This window comes from Myotis davidii, unplaced genomic scaffold, assembly GCF_000327345.1.
Source record: "Myotis davidii unplaced genomic scaffold, ASM32734v1 scaffold732, whole genome shotgun sequence".
In the NCBI taxonomy this organism is placed as follows: Eukaryota; Metazoa; Chordata; class Mammalia; order Chiroptera; family Vespertilionidae; genus Myotis; species Myotis davidii.
The window spans coordinates 1,885,269-1,896,620 of NW_006284349.1; the positions used below are offsets into that span (position 1 = coordinate 1,885,269).

The 11,352-nt window shown below is 47.9% G+C and overlaps 1 protein-coding gene across 8 annotated transcripts in view; it reads left to right on the forward strand.

The window, feature by feature from the left end:
• FOXN3 (forkhead box N3) overlaps window positions 1–11,352 on the forward strand; it is a 289,030-nt gene that overhangs the window by 54,599 nt on the left and 223,079 nt on the right. The window contains exon 1 of one of the 8 annotated variants that reach the window (XM_006754727.2): window positions 185–208. The exons of the other annotated variants lie outside the window; for them this stretch is intronic. The gene's annotated coding sequence lies outside the window, so the exon portion shown is untranslated. Of the gene's footprint in view, window positions 1–184; window positions 209–11,352 lie in introns of those variants that run through there. 8 annotated transcript variants of the gene reach the window in all.

The following is an 11,352-nucleotide window of genomic DNA, read 5'->3' on the forward strand; positions in this document are numbered from 1 at the left end:
CCCACCCCTACCCCCACCCCCCTAATCTCGAGGTGTGTACTGGGCACAACTCAGCCTGAGACCTTTCTGCTTTCACTTTTGGTTACTCAGAACCTCCATCTGGCGGTTTTTGAACATGAGTTTTCTGCGGCTTTTCTGTGGCTCCTTCTCAAAGTATTCAAAGCAGTTTAAAAAGACATAATGTTCAGCGATCTGACCAAGAGCGAATGTAAGTACTTACTCGGGGACTATTTTTAAGAAGAAAAAAAAAATCTATCAGATTTGAAAGTCTTAATTCTCCCTCTATCTTGGAAACAGATAAAATAAAGGTTTGAAAAACAGGGGACTTGTTCCCTACAGTCCCAATGCTTTTAGGAGCGGCAGCCGTAGCAAATAGCACAGTGTATAGACACAGAAGAGCTAAGCTTCTTTATTTAATATTAAACAGGAAACTGCAAGTGTCGGCAGCAAATGGTGGTGGGTTTTCAACAAACCTGCTGCTGGGCTCGTCTGTGCCGACAAGCCCAACGGAGACACTTCTCTTTTTATTCCGTTAACGCTCGGGCGTGCTCACGAAAATCTTAATGAAAACATAAGCATGGGGAGCAGGTTCTGTACTGCAAGGTTTGGAAGCAACACGTTTTCCGCTGGAACCGAAAGGAAATTCGGAAGCAAATTGAAAACCTCTCCGAGAGAGGAAAATGTCTTGCACTTTGGTTTCTCCTTTGTCCGGCGCCGCCACTCAGCCGACACGTGTGTCTGAGTATTCTTTCCGAAGACCTGGGCTTCGTGTTAAGGTCAGCCTTCAATTTCTAGAGAATATAATTTGCTGCTATTTTTAGAGCATCATGATTGCTCGTCATAACTAATGGAAAAGGAAAAAAAAAACACACAAAACCCTCCACAGAGAAATAAATGTGTAACAGCTGTGTCTGCTTAAACTTGATTAAAGGCAGTAAAAAAAAGTAAACAGAAGAGTGAATGTGACAATAGACCGGGGAGAGACAAGGATCCCTCTCATTGTGAAAAGTTTTACAGACATAACTCGTTCCTCTTTGGAGGAGGCCGCCGTGGTCTGTGTTTAAAGTTTACTTTACTGTTTGTCTTGAGTGGGATCAGTGTTGCAGTGAATAATTTATAGCCAGCATGAATGAGCTCATTAGTCACCTTTTCAGACTTTAAATGAGTTTTGTGGTTGTCATTACTCGAGCCTTCTGTTCAGCCGCCGAGCAAAATGACAGTTTGGCAGTTGGCTGCCTTGTTGCAGGCAGCCTGCTCCGCTCCAGGTCTGCGTGGCTTTTGTATTTCATTGAAGGCCCCCCCTCCCCCTTTTCTGTCCCCCTGCGGGCCCAGGGATGCTCACGTTGCACAGGCTTTTTGCACCCCATGTTTAAATGAGAAGTTTTTCGGGGCTTAAAAAAAAAAATCTTTCAGTTGCGTCTGCCAGAGAGAAGAAAGTGGACGGAGTGAGCTTTTTCAGCAACTGCTGGGTATTATGCCCTTTGTTTGATATTCAACTTACTCAAAAGCAGCGAGCTGGGGAGTGTGCCTGAGCGGGCGGAACCAGGCTCTCACACGGTGGCAGGCATTTCAGACAAGGGGATGGCGTTGGGGTTTGGAGGGAGAAGTCTGTGTCGGGGTGGACTTGCGTTGTTACTGTCCTGGACATCCATGTAATGTGAGTGCGTGTGGATGAAGAAATTTACTCCAGCCAATCTGCCCGGCTAGATTTCCTGGCCAAAGAACACCTACGAGGGGTTGACAAGATGATTTTTCAGGACCCCAGGCGGCTCAGGGGTCCAGATCATTGAGAATGGCCATTCTTTCCCCCCTCTAGGTCTTCCCAGTCCAAATCAATCAGAGGCAACAAAATGTTGCAGCTGCCTGCTCACCAGGCCCTTGGAGACTTGCCTGGGAGGCTAGTAGGTGGGAAGACGAGCCTGGGCATGACACTAGCAGGTGGCATATCTTTGGAACTGATGTCATGAGGTTCATGCTTCCCTTTTAACGGGGCCTGGGCAGCCTCCGAGAGCTCTCACATCCGCTCTCCAGGACGCGGGCATGCCCACCTTGGCCTTCGGGCAGCCTCTGGTGGCACTCCTGGTGCATGGATACTTGCCGGGGGCATCTCAGCCAACTGCCTGGACCCCCTGTTCTGAGGGCTTTTTGACGTTTGCTGTGAGCAACAGGCACTAGCGGCTGCCTGCTGTCCCCAACGTGGGCAGCACCCCCTTCCGGGATCCATATTGTTAGACAGCTGGCCTAGCATTGTGTGAGGCATGTAGAAAAGATGCTCAATATTCCTCCGTGGAAAACATGCCAACTTAAAAAGGACGCCTGGTTGTTTGGGGGCCAAAACGTTGAAGCCAGTCAGAGTCACATGTCTGGGTACAGAGAAATGAGGTGGTGGCTTGCACCTACAGAAAGACAGCAATCCACCCGGCTACTTCCTTTCCAGCCCCCACACTCTGAGACAGGGGGCTCACGTGCTCTCATGCCTGCACCTGAGTCACAGCATTAAATTTAGGCACAAGAGATGCTGGTTTTGGGAGGAGTGGGGTTTCAAGACCAAGTGTTGGTGAATGTCACTACCCAACAGAGGAAAAACTCTTCAGGTTTGGCTGTTGTAAGAAGTTGAATAAGTGGCTAATGTCCCCAAAAGAATTTGGTACGGCAGGGAAATAGGTGGGTGATATTTTAACCTATGTACTGTTTCCCAGAGAGTTCAGCAAATTGGGGGCTTTCACCTTCTTTGAAAGAGACAGACTTAAAGAGACGAACTGATTGTTTTCTTTCAGATCCCTCTGAAAAAGAACGAGCAGGGAAGTCATTCCTTGGCCTGGTTAAGACTCTGGCCGCTGAGACCCATGTGACCGTGGTACTTGGTGTACTCACTGAAGGGAGGACCACAATAAAAGCTCTTACAAACTCCAGAGGAGGGAAAGGTGGACGATGCCACTTTTCTTTTGACTCATCTGAACAGTTATTAGAGACCAGATTGGGAGAGGGATGAAGAGAAGCATTTTATTTTCCCATTAAGTGATCGATAGTTTTAAAAATTGACTTTTAGAGAGAGGAAGGGAGAAGGAGAGAGAGAGAGAAACATCAATGTGATAAGGAAACATGCATAGGCTGCCTCCTACAAGCCCCGTGCTAGGGATTGGGCTCATAATCTGGGCATATGCCCTGACCGGGAATTGAACTGGCAACCTTTTGGTGCGCAGGACAATGCCCAATCGACTGAGCCACACCAGCCAGGGCAAAATCCATATTTTTTATTACTACTGTGTCATTTGCCATGAGCAAGAGAGAAATATAAGACAGGGTCCTTGCCTCTCGAGGCACTTACAGTCTGTTTGACACTCAGTCTCTGGATGATTTATTTTTTATTAGAAAGATACACTATACCATATTGATTATGACATAGAAGCTGAACTTCGTGTTCTGGTTCGTTTTTGCAAGCAGTACCCTTTCATTCAGTTTAAAGGTCCTCTTTTCCGTCCTCCTACTTTATTTCCTGGTCACAGGTTTTCCTCCCTGGAGCCCCACTGCTCCTGTCCTTCAGGTCCTTGAGCCCCGGGAAGTTCTCTGAGAGGCCAGATGCTCTGGATTGAACTGAACTTCCCTTGGTTGCTGCCTGGAATGCGGCTCCAAACCCAGACAGTGTGTATTCAAATCCCAGCCCCATCACTTACCAACTGTGTGCCCGTGGGCAGGTGGCTAAATCCCTCAGGTTCCTCATTTAAAACATGAGCATAATAATACATCACATGTTAACACAAGGCTGAAACGAATGCAGCCTTAGACTACTGACTGGCACTGCTCTTTAAGTGTCGTTTAAAACTGTTGATCTCATTCGTCACAGATCCCCTGTCTGCATATTTGCAAACTTGCTGAAATTTATTTCAACCCCCAAATCAGTGCTCGCGGTGCTTTCATGGTCATGTGGACATGTGGAGAGTGACAGAAATTTGAGTTGCCCAATTCATACACATTCCCGGCTGAAGTTGAGCAAAGCGATGACCTGGCTTCTTGTTTCAGCTCTCACACTGTAAAGAGGTGTCCTTTATTTTATTTTATTTTATTTTATTTATCTTTATTGTTAAAAGTATTACAGATGTCCACTTGTTTGTTTTCCCCCCGTGACCCCCTCTCTCCACCCTGCTCTCCCCCCTTAAGGAACAGGTGTCCTTTCTGTGGCCTGTTTAGTCCGTGTTTTGTGCTTTTTGTTGGTGGTGTTACTGTTTACAATGGCCCCGGTCGTAGCGCTAAAGTGTTGTTCAGAGTTCTAAGCATGCCCAGGTGGACTGCCTTGTGGGAAATACATGTGTTAGGTGAGCTTTGTTTGGGTGTGAGTTAATAGTGCTGCTGGCTGCAAGTTCAGTGTTAAAGCCTCCACATTTTATGTTAAATAAGGTGTCTTTAAACGGAAACAGAGAAAATACAGCTGTGTATTGATCAGTTCACGGAAATGTGACCGCCGCTCGGGAACCGAACCCTGTATTTCCTCTAGGAGCCATGGCTCAGTCCTTGCTAATTCATTGTTTTACGGAGGCCCTAGAACACAGCTACCACGAATAACAAGACTTGGCTAGAGATGATGGAGTCCAAGAGCTCAGAGTGGTAGCCTCTTGTGGGGTAAGCTCCTGACGACAGGGAGTATCCCCGGGAAGGCAGGAGGAGCAGAAATAGTTCTGGCCAGCCCTAGCTGGTTTGGCTCAGTGGATAGAACGACAGCCTGTGGACCAAAGGGTCCCAGGTTCGATTCTGGTCAAGGGCACTTGTACGTAGAGCTCGGGAAGTATGTCTCAGGGCTGCGGCTGATGCAATGGTGTGAGCACACTCCACCATGACATGCTTCCTCGGCACACCAGGAAGTAGCAAGCCCGCCTGAACGAACTCCTAGAGCCACGTGCACAGTACTCCAGCCTTTCAGCCATTGGCCGCCTGTAGCAACGTGTCTCCCTCTGATTGGTCCCCTCATGCTATATATATACCCCTGTAGTTCCACAATAAAACGGATCTGCGTCACTGAACCTCGTCTCCGGAGTCGTGCGTGCAGACGCTCTAGCGCGTTGGGGCTCCGTTGTCCTCACCCCCGAGGGACCCCCTGCTTCAGGCACTTACCTTGGTTGCATGCTCTTCCCTGGCCCGGGCCCAGGGCTTGTGCAGGAGACAACCAATCGATGTGTTTCTCTCACATCGAATTTTCTCTCTGTTTTTTCCTCTCTCTTCCACTCTCCCTAAAAATCATGGAAAAATAGTCTCGGGTGAGGATTAACAACAACAAAAAGAAATCATTCTGTTCATGTGTAGTGCCTCAAGCTGGGCACAGACTTTCCTATCAGATTTGAAAAAAAGGTAAAATGGAGCCATACTTGACCTCGTACAAGCATACGTTGTTACAGAAGAGCAATCTGGAGATAGAGAGTAAATGTCCCCCTCCCCTCCCCTCCCCCCAATTCTTAATTCAGGAGCATCTCCTCTCACCCTTGTACCTATAGACGAGTTTGTAGAGAACGTTTGATACTCAGAACCTATAAATCGAAAGCCTTCCTGCAACCAGCCAACAGACCCCACGCGCAGGGTATAATATTGGCCATACTTAGCAATTCCCGTATGCTCCGAGCACCAGCCTTTTCAGAAAGGGGTCATTTTGTCCCTTCAGATTGAAAAGATCACAAAATGCTTCCATTTGGGGAAAAGGCTTTGATAACATATTTATTTCCCCCCAAACTCTTACTTTGTGAAATGTTTGCAAATTGTGTCACAGGCACAGTCTTTGAGAATATGAAAGTGATTCAAAAAAGGGAAAGCGTCACTTAAAACGGCTGGAAAGTGCGACAGAAGGGGACACAGGACGCTAGGGCTCGGTGGCCATGTAATAAGATGCCTCTAGCCTCTTATTTCTGCGATTTCCAGGTTTTCACCCTTTTAAACAATGTCCCAGCCAACAGCCTCCTAAATACATTGTTGCGCCTTTCAGGGCATTCATTCAGCACATGTTGAGCACAGGCTCCGGGTAAGCGCTGTGCGCATCGCTGAATAGAACAGGCGTGTGTCCTGCTTTTGTGGAGCTTGCTGCCTCGTGGGGGCAGGCAGTCTGGTGGGGAAGTTAACTGGAATGAATTCCTAGCAGTTGGAAGTGTAGTGTCAATGGCTATGCTCATTTACGTTTTGATTCATTTTGTCAGAGGACCCTGTTGAAGAGTGGTACCGAGTCCCAGAGCTCCCGACAACCCACACCAATGTTTGGTTCTCCTTTTTAAGTCTGTGCCCACCTGATAGATGAAATGAGCGATCATAATTGCAATTTGCATCTTTTTGTTTTTACTTAAATTGAGCATCTTTTCACGGGTGTATTGCCATTTTTGTTTCTCTTTTTGTGGATTTGCCTTTTTATCGTTAGGGTGATCATTTTTTTCCCCTCGGTGGAGCTGTAAAGGTTATAAATGTAAAATATTCACCCTTTTCCTAGGTATGGCAACTGTTTCCTCACTTTTGGTTAACCTGGCTTAGGACTGCTGGTACTACAGACAAATTTTAAATTGTTGTGCAGCCAAATATGGCAATAATTTTTCCTTTGATTTACTTATTTAACAAAAATAGTGCTAAGTGCCAGGGGCATTGTGGCATGAATTTTACCAATATTATTTAAACTTCATCACAACCCTATGAAATGGGTATGGCTCTTAATCTCCCTCCCCTGCCCCCTTTTTAAGATGAAGAAACTAGTTAGAAAGAAGTTAAGTACCTTGACTAATGTTACCCAGCTAGTAAGTGGCAGAGAATATGAACCTAGTCCAGGTCCTGATGCTAGCCACCGTGCTACGCCGTCTCTGGCCGATGGCATTAGGCTCTGTGTGTAGGTTTGTAGTTGCTTCGTAAATGCTCGCTGAGTCTCCCCAATCCTTCAGGGCAAGTGCCACATCTTTTATTTCTCCTGGTTCCTTCCCAGTCCCCTCCATGCACTGACTGGGCAGGGAGTACCTAGGTCCTTCATAAATACCTGTTGATGGAATGAATTGACTTAATCTGGATTCTGGATCATCAGCTCGCACTGTGTTTATGCTCAAAGAGGAGTTGACAGGTTCTATATTCCCCTTTTGCCTCCGGCAGGCGACTTGATAAGTGCAGGTTTGGCTGGGCACCTGAGCTCATGCACTTCACTCCACTGGTTCAGCTGTACTTTCCCTTCCCACACACCCCTCCTTCGCTCTTCAAATAAACTTCCTGGCTCTATTCCCTGCTGGAGAAATCTAATAAGCCTTTTCCCAGGCGCCACCCTTCAGGACCTGTCACGCAAACACCAAGAATGCACGAGAGGAAAACCCCGAGAGAGGAGGGCCAGAAACTCCAAGTGATGCTTGGCCGAGACGAGGCGGAGGGGCTCCCAGCGGTGGTGCTGGGTCTCCTGCCCGGAAGAGAAGGAAGTCAGGAGTTTTTTAACCATCACAAAGTGCATTCTCATGTTAGCTCAGAGACTCTTCGTCAGCCCACGATGGAGCTATCTTTGACCATCATCTCTCCCTCCCTTTCTTCTCCTGTTCAGTCATTGGACAGATCCTCTTGGTTCTTCCTTTGAATGTTCTTGTGCATTCATTTTTTCCAGTCTCCCTGGCTAGTCTCTAATTCACTGGGTCTCAGGTATAGTCCAGTGATGGCGAACCTTTTGAGCTCAGCGTGTCAGCATTTTGAAAAACCCCAACTTAACTCTGGCGCCGTGTCACATATAGAAATTTTTTTGATATTTGCAACCATAGTAAAACAAAGACTTATGTTTTTGATATTTACTTTATATATTTAAGTGCCATTTAACAAAGAAAAATCAATCAAAAAAATGAGTTCGCGCGGCACCTCTGCACGTGTGTCATAGGTTCGCCATCACTGGTCTAGTCCCTGGACCAGCAGAGGCAGCCATCATCTGGGAGCTGGTTAGGGATGTGAATTCTCAGGGCCCAGCCCAGACCTACTGAATCAGAAACGCTGGGGTTGGGCACCAGCAAGCTGTGTTTTAATTGCCCTACAGGTAATTCTGATGCACACTCAAGTTTGAGAATCCCTGCTCTCGAATGCACTCTCCTTTCTTTATTAAAACATTATAAATGTAATGGGTGCTCATGGTAGAAAAGTTGGAAACAAGACAAGGATGAATGAAGCAGGCAAACATCTTACCCCATAATTCTACCACTTAGAGGGAACCACTGTTTTAATATTTTAGCATTTTCTCGAATTAAAAAAAATGTTAAAAATAAATAATCTTTATTCCCTTTTGTATGGGTTCTGCAGTGCTTTCTGAGTGGTTTTGCCTGTTTTGGGTCTTTGTTTTCTCCTTTCCTCCTCTAAAATTCATCCCGGGCCCATGGTCCCTTCCACTTTCTTTCCCATCCCCCTCCATCAAATTGACATATACTTGACACAGGACACTGTGTAAGTTTAAGGTGCATAGCCTATTGATTTGGTATGTTTATATTGCAATATGATTGCCACCATAGCTTAGCTAACTCCTTTATCATGTCACATAATTTTTTCTAGTGTTCGGAACAATGAAGAGCTAGATACCCTCTTTCCAAAGTCATCTCCCTCCCCTCCCTAGTCCTGTTGTACTAGATGGTTCCACCATGCCCCCTGCCTCAGCTATTTGGAGGGGGTGGGCAGAAGGGATTAGTCACCTGACTCAGGCTAAGCCAATCAGATGATTTCTCTGAGAATTTGAGCTCTTGTGGAAGACGGGGGCAGTCTGAAGGTGGTGGATTCTAAAGTCAGAAGGTCCTCAGGACTTGGTAAGCGAGCAGAGGAAGCCAGGCTGCAGGGAGGAGTGTGGAGCAGCTCCGTAGAGGGAAGCAGTAAAGATAATATGGAAAGAGAGAGATGGAGACAAAAATTACCTGATGATGACTTTTCAGTCCTGCGCAGCCCAGCTGTGCTGCTTGCCCTGGGCTGACCCAAGTCTCCTCTTACTTACCGTCTTCCCAGGCCTGCCTCAGATTCCTCCTCATATTTGAAAGTCCCTCAGGCCTTCCCACCAGCAGCAAGTGCTCTCACTGCTCATCTATTCAGTTGTTACTGCCTGGAGCAGGATCACCGGGCTTTACACTGACCCATTCCATAAATAATCATACTGGCCACATAATCAGCGATGGGGGAGGGGCTTTAATGTTCCAGGGCAGAGAAGCATGTTGGAAAAGAAGGCACAAAACATGAGGGCGAGAGGAATTCCTCTCCGGGCTGGAGTCTGGGTGCTCATTCTTCATCCCATTCCCAGATGGGGCTGCAGAAGGGTCCCATCCAGTCCTCAGTCAGGTAGTAAGTGTTGCCCACAGCGAGTTCTGGGGCACACATATAATTCTGCTGTTAAGGGTGTTTTTAAACAGTCCCACTTGTTTCTTTGAGGTTTCTAAGGATCTAAGGCACAAGGGTACTTTTTGAAAGTTCAAGAGGGGAATTAAGGAGGTTGTTCCTAAATGAATTTGGCCCCTGCACCCTTTTGTCAGGGAGCATGTCCCCGAGCCAGGATTCTATGGAATTACAAGGTAAAAAAGTCACACTACGCCTGCCTTTGGCTTTCAGTAAAGGGCTGACCCCCCATTTAAGACAGACAGACCGGCAGGCAGACAGACGTGTGTACTCTGCCCTCCAAATCAGGCCTGGCTGGTCCACACTTCAGGCCGTATTTGTAATAGCAGAGAGAGAACTTAAGAAATATGCTTGAGAATGGGAGAAACAAACCAAAAACAAAAAACAAACACCACCCAGAAGAAGAAGGCGAGCTAATAAAAGGCAGCTTACCTCACCACACTCCACCCTCTGCTTATGGCTTCTCCTGGCCCACGGCTTGCTCATCTTTTAAGTTTTTGTTCACCTGGGATGGCTGCTTCAGTCACTGGAAGCTAAGAGCTTGCATGGAAAGAATGACACGTGCAGTGACCTTCAGATCACATCCTCTCAGTTTGAACTCTGAGAAAGAAGGAACGTGTTGGGGTGGAAATAACCTGCCACCTCTACTTAATGCAAAGAGGTTTCTAGCTATGGTGTGAGTGTGGTTGGGGGTTGGGGGGGGCTGTCCTGGCCTGTAAGGTGTGAGGACAAAGGTCTCTCCCCTTGGCTCCTTTGATGGGAGATGCAGCTCTCCACTGATATGCTGATGAGGGGTGGGACCTGCAGGAGGCTGAGCTCCTGTCCTGGCTTTGTTACCAGTTCTGACTTCAGAGATGATCTAGTTTGTTTCTCTGACCTCATACCTTTGCTTCGTGGCTCAGGGTAGGTCACATGCAGTGCTCAGTAATGAACGGGGTGGGGCTGATGAACTCCGGCTGCCCTTCGGCCTCCACCTCTGAATCATCTTGTGGTTGAGATGTGCCATGGCACTGGTAAGTAAGGAGGCCTGTGGTGAGAGTCCTGGCTGACGACTTGCCACCCACCATCTTAAGGGGAATGACTCTTAGATTGACTGGGGGTTCTTTCTTTTTTTGAAATAAGAAAAGGACAATAAAAACCTTCCGACACCCTGTGAGACTTAATCTCCCCCTTTGGCTAGGTTATAAAGCACTGCAAGCTGGAGAGGTTTCTGAGGGAGGTCACTGGGGCCTTCTTACTGGTGGTTCTGCAGTTTTTAGATGGCTCCCTCGGGTCGGGTTCAGGTCAGGGTGGCAGGAGTGACCTGGACTTCTCTTATGTGTTGCAACCTGCTGATTTGGCTGCGTGGGAGAGTTGTGCAAACATATTTTTATTTATGTCACCACCAGGGTGTCCTGTAGGACTCTCCTCTCCAAGGCTGCTACTAGGTGTGACTTTAGCAGCCGGTGGCCATGCTTTAGGGAGGAACCTAAAGACTTGGAGTGGTTGCTGAGCTATTTGCTGGGTGCCCCTGTGAATGTTGGGCTCTTGAGAGCTCAAAATATGAAGGAGAGGAAGCTTTTTGCTGGAGGTTTAGAAGTGGGTCGGGCGTTGAGCACAACCCACTGGAGAGGCTCTACTGGCGCGGCCTTTAGGATGGGGCTCTTGCGCTGTAATCCGTGATGGCCACCCTCCCTCCCTTGGCAGACAGGCGTCTGCACTCGACCAGGGGAGCGGCCACCTGGGCCTGAGACTGCGGTGCCTTTGTGCCTTTTCTCTCCTTTTGTGCCTTTTCTCTCCGGGCACGAGGTGGGCGCTGGGGGAGCTCTGGGGAAGGCCCCGGGAGTCCCGCCAGGACGCCTTAGTTGGGGAGAAGTGGAATCTCTTCTCCCCCTTGCCAGCCTCGCCCGCATCGTAATTCTTTTTATTTTTACTTTCGAGCCATGTAAGGTATGCGGATGGGGTAGTAGCGTTCCGGAGACACGTAGCCAGCGCCGCAAAGCCGGCCCGCCCGCATGGCCAGAGCCCGGGGTAGAG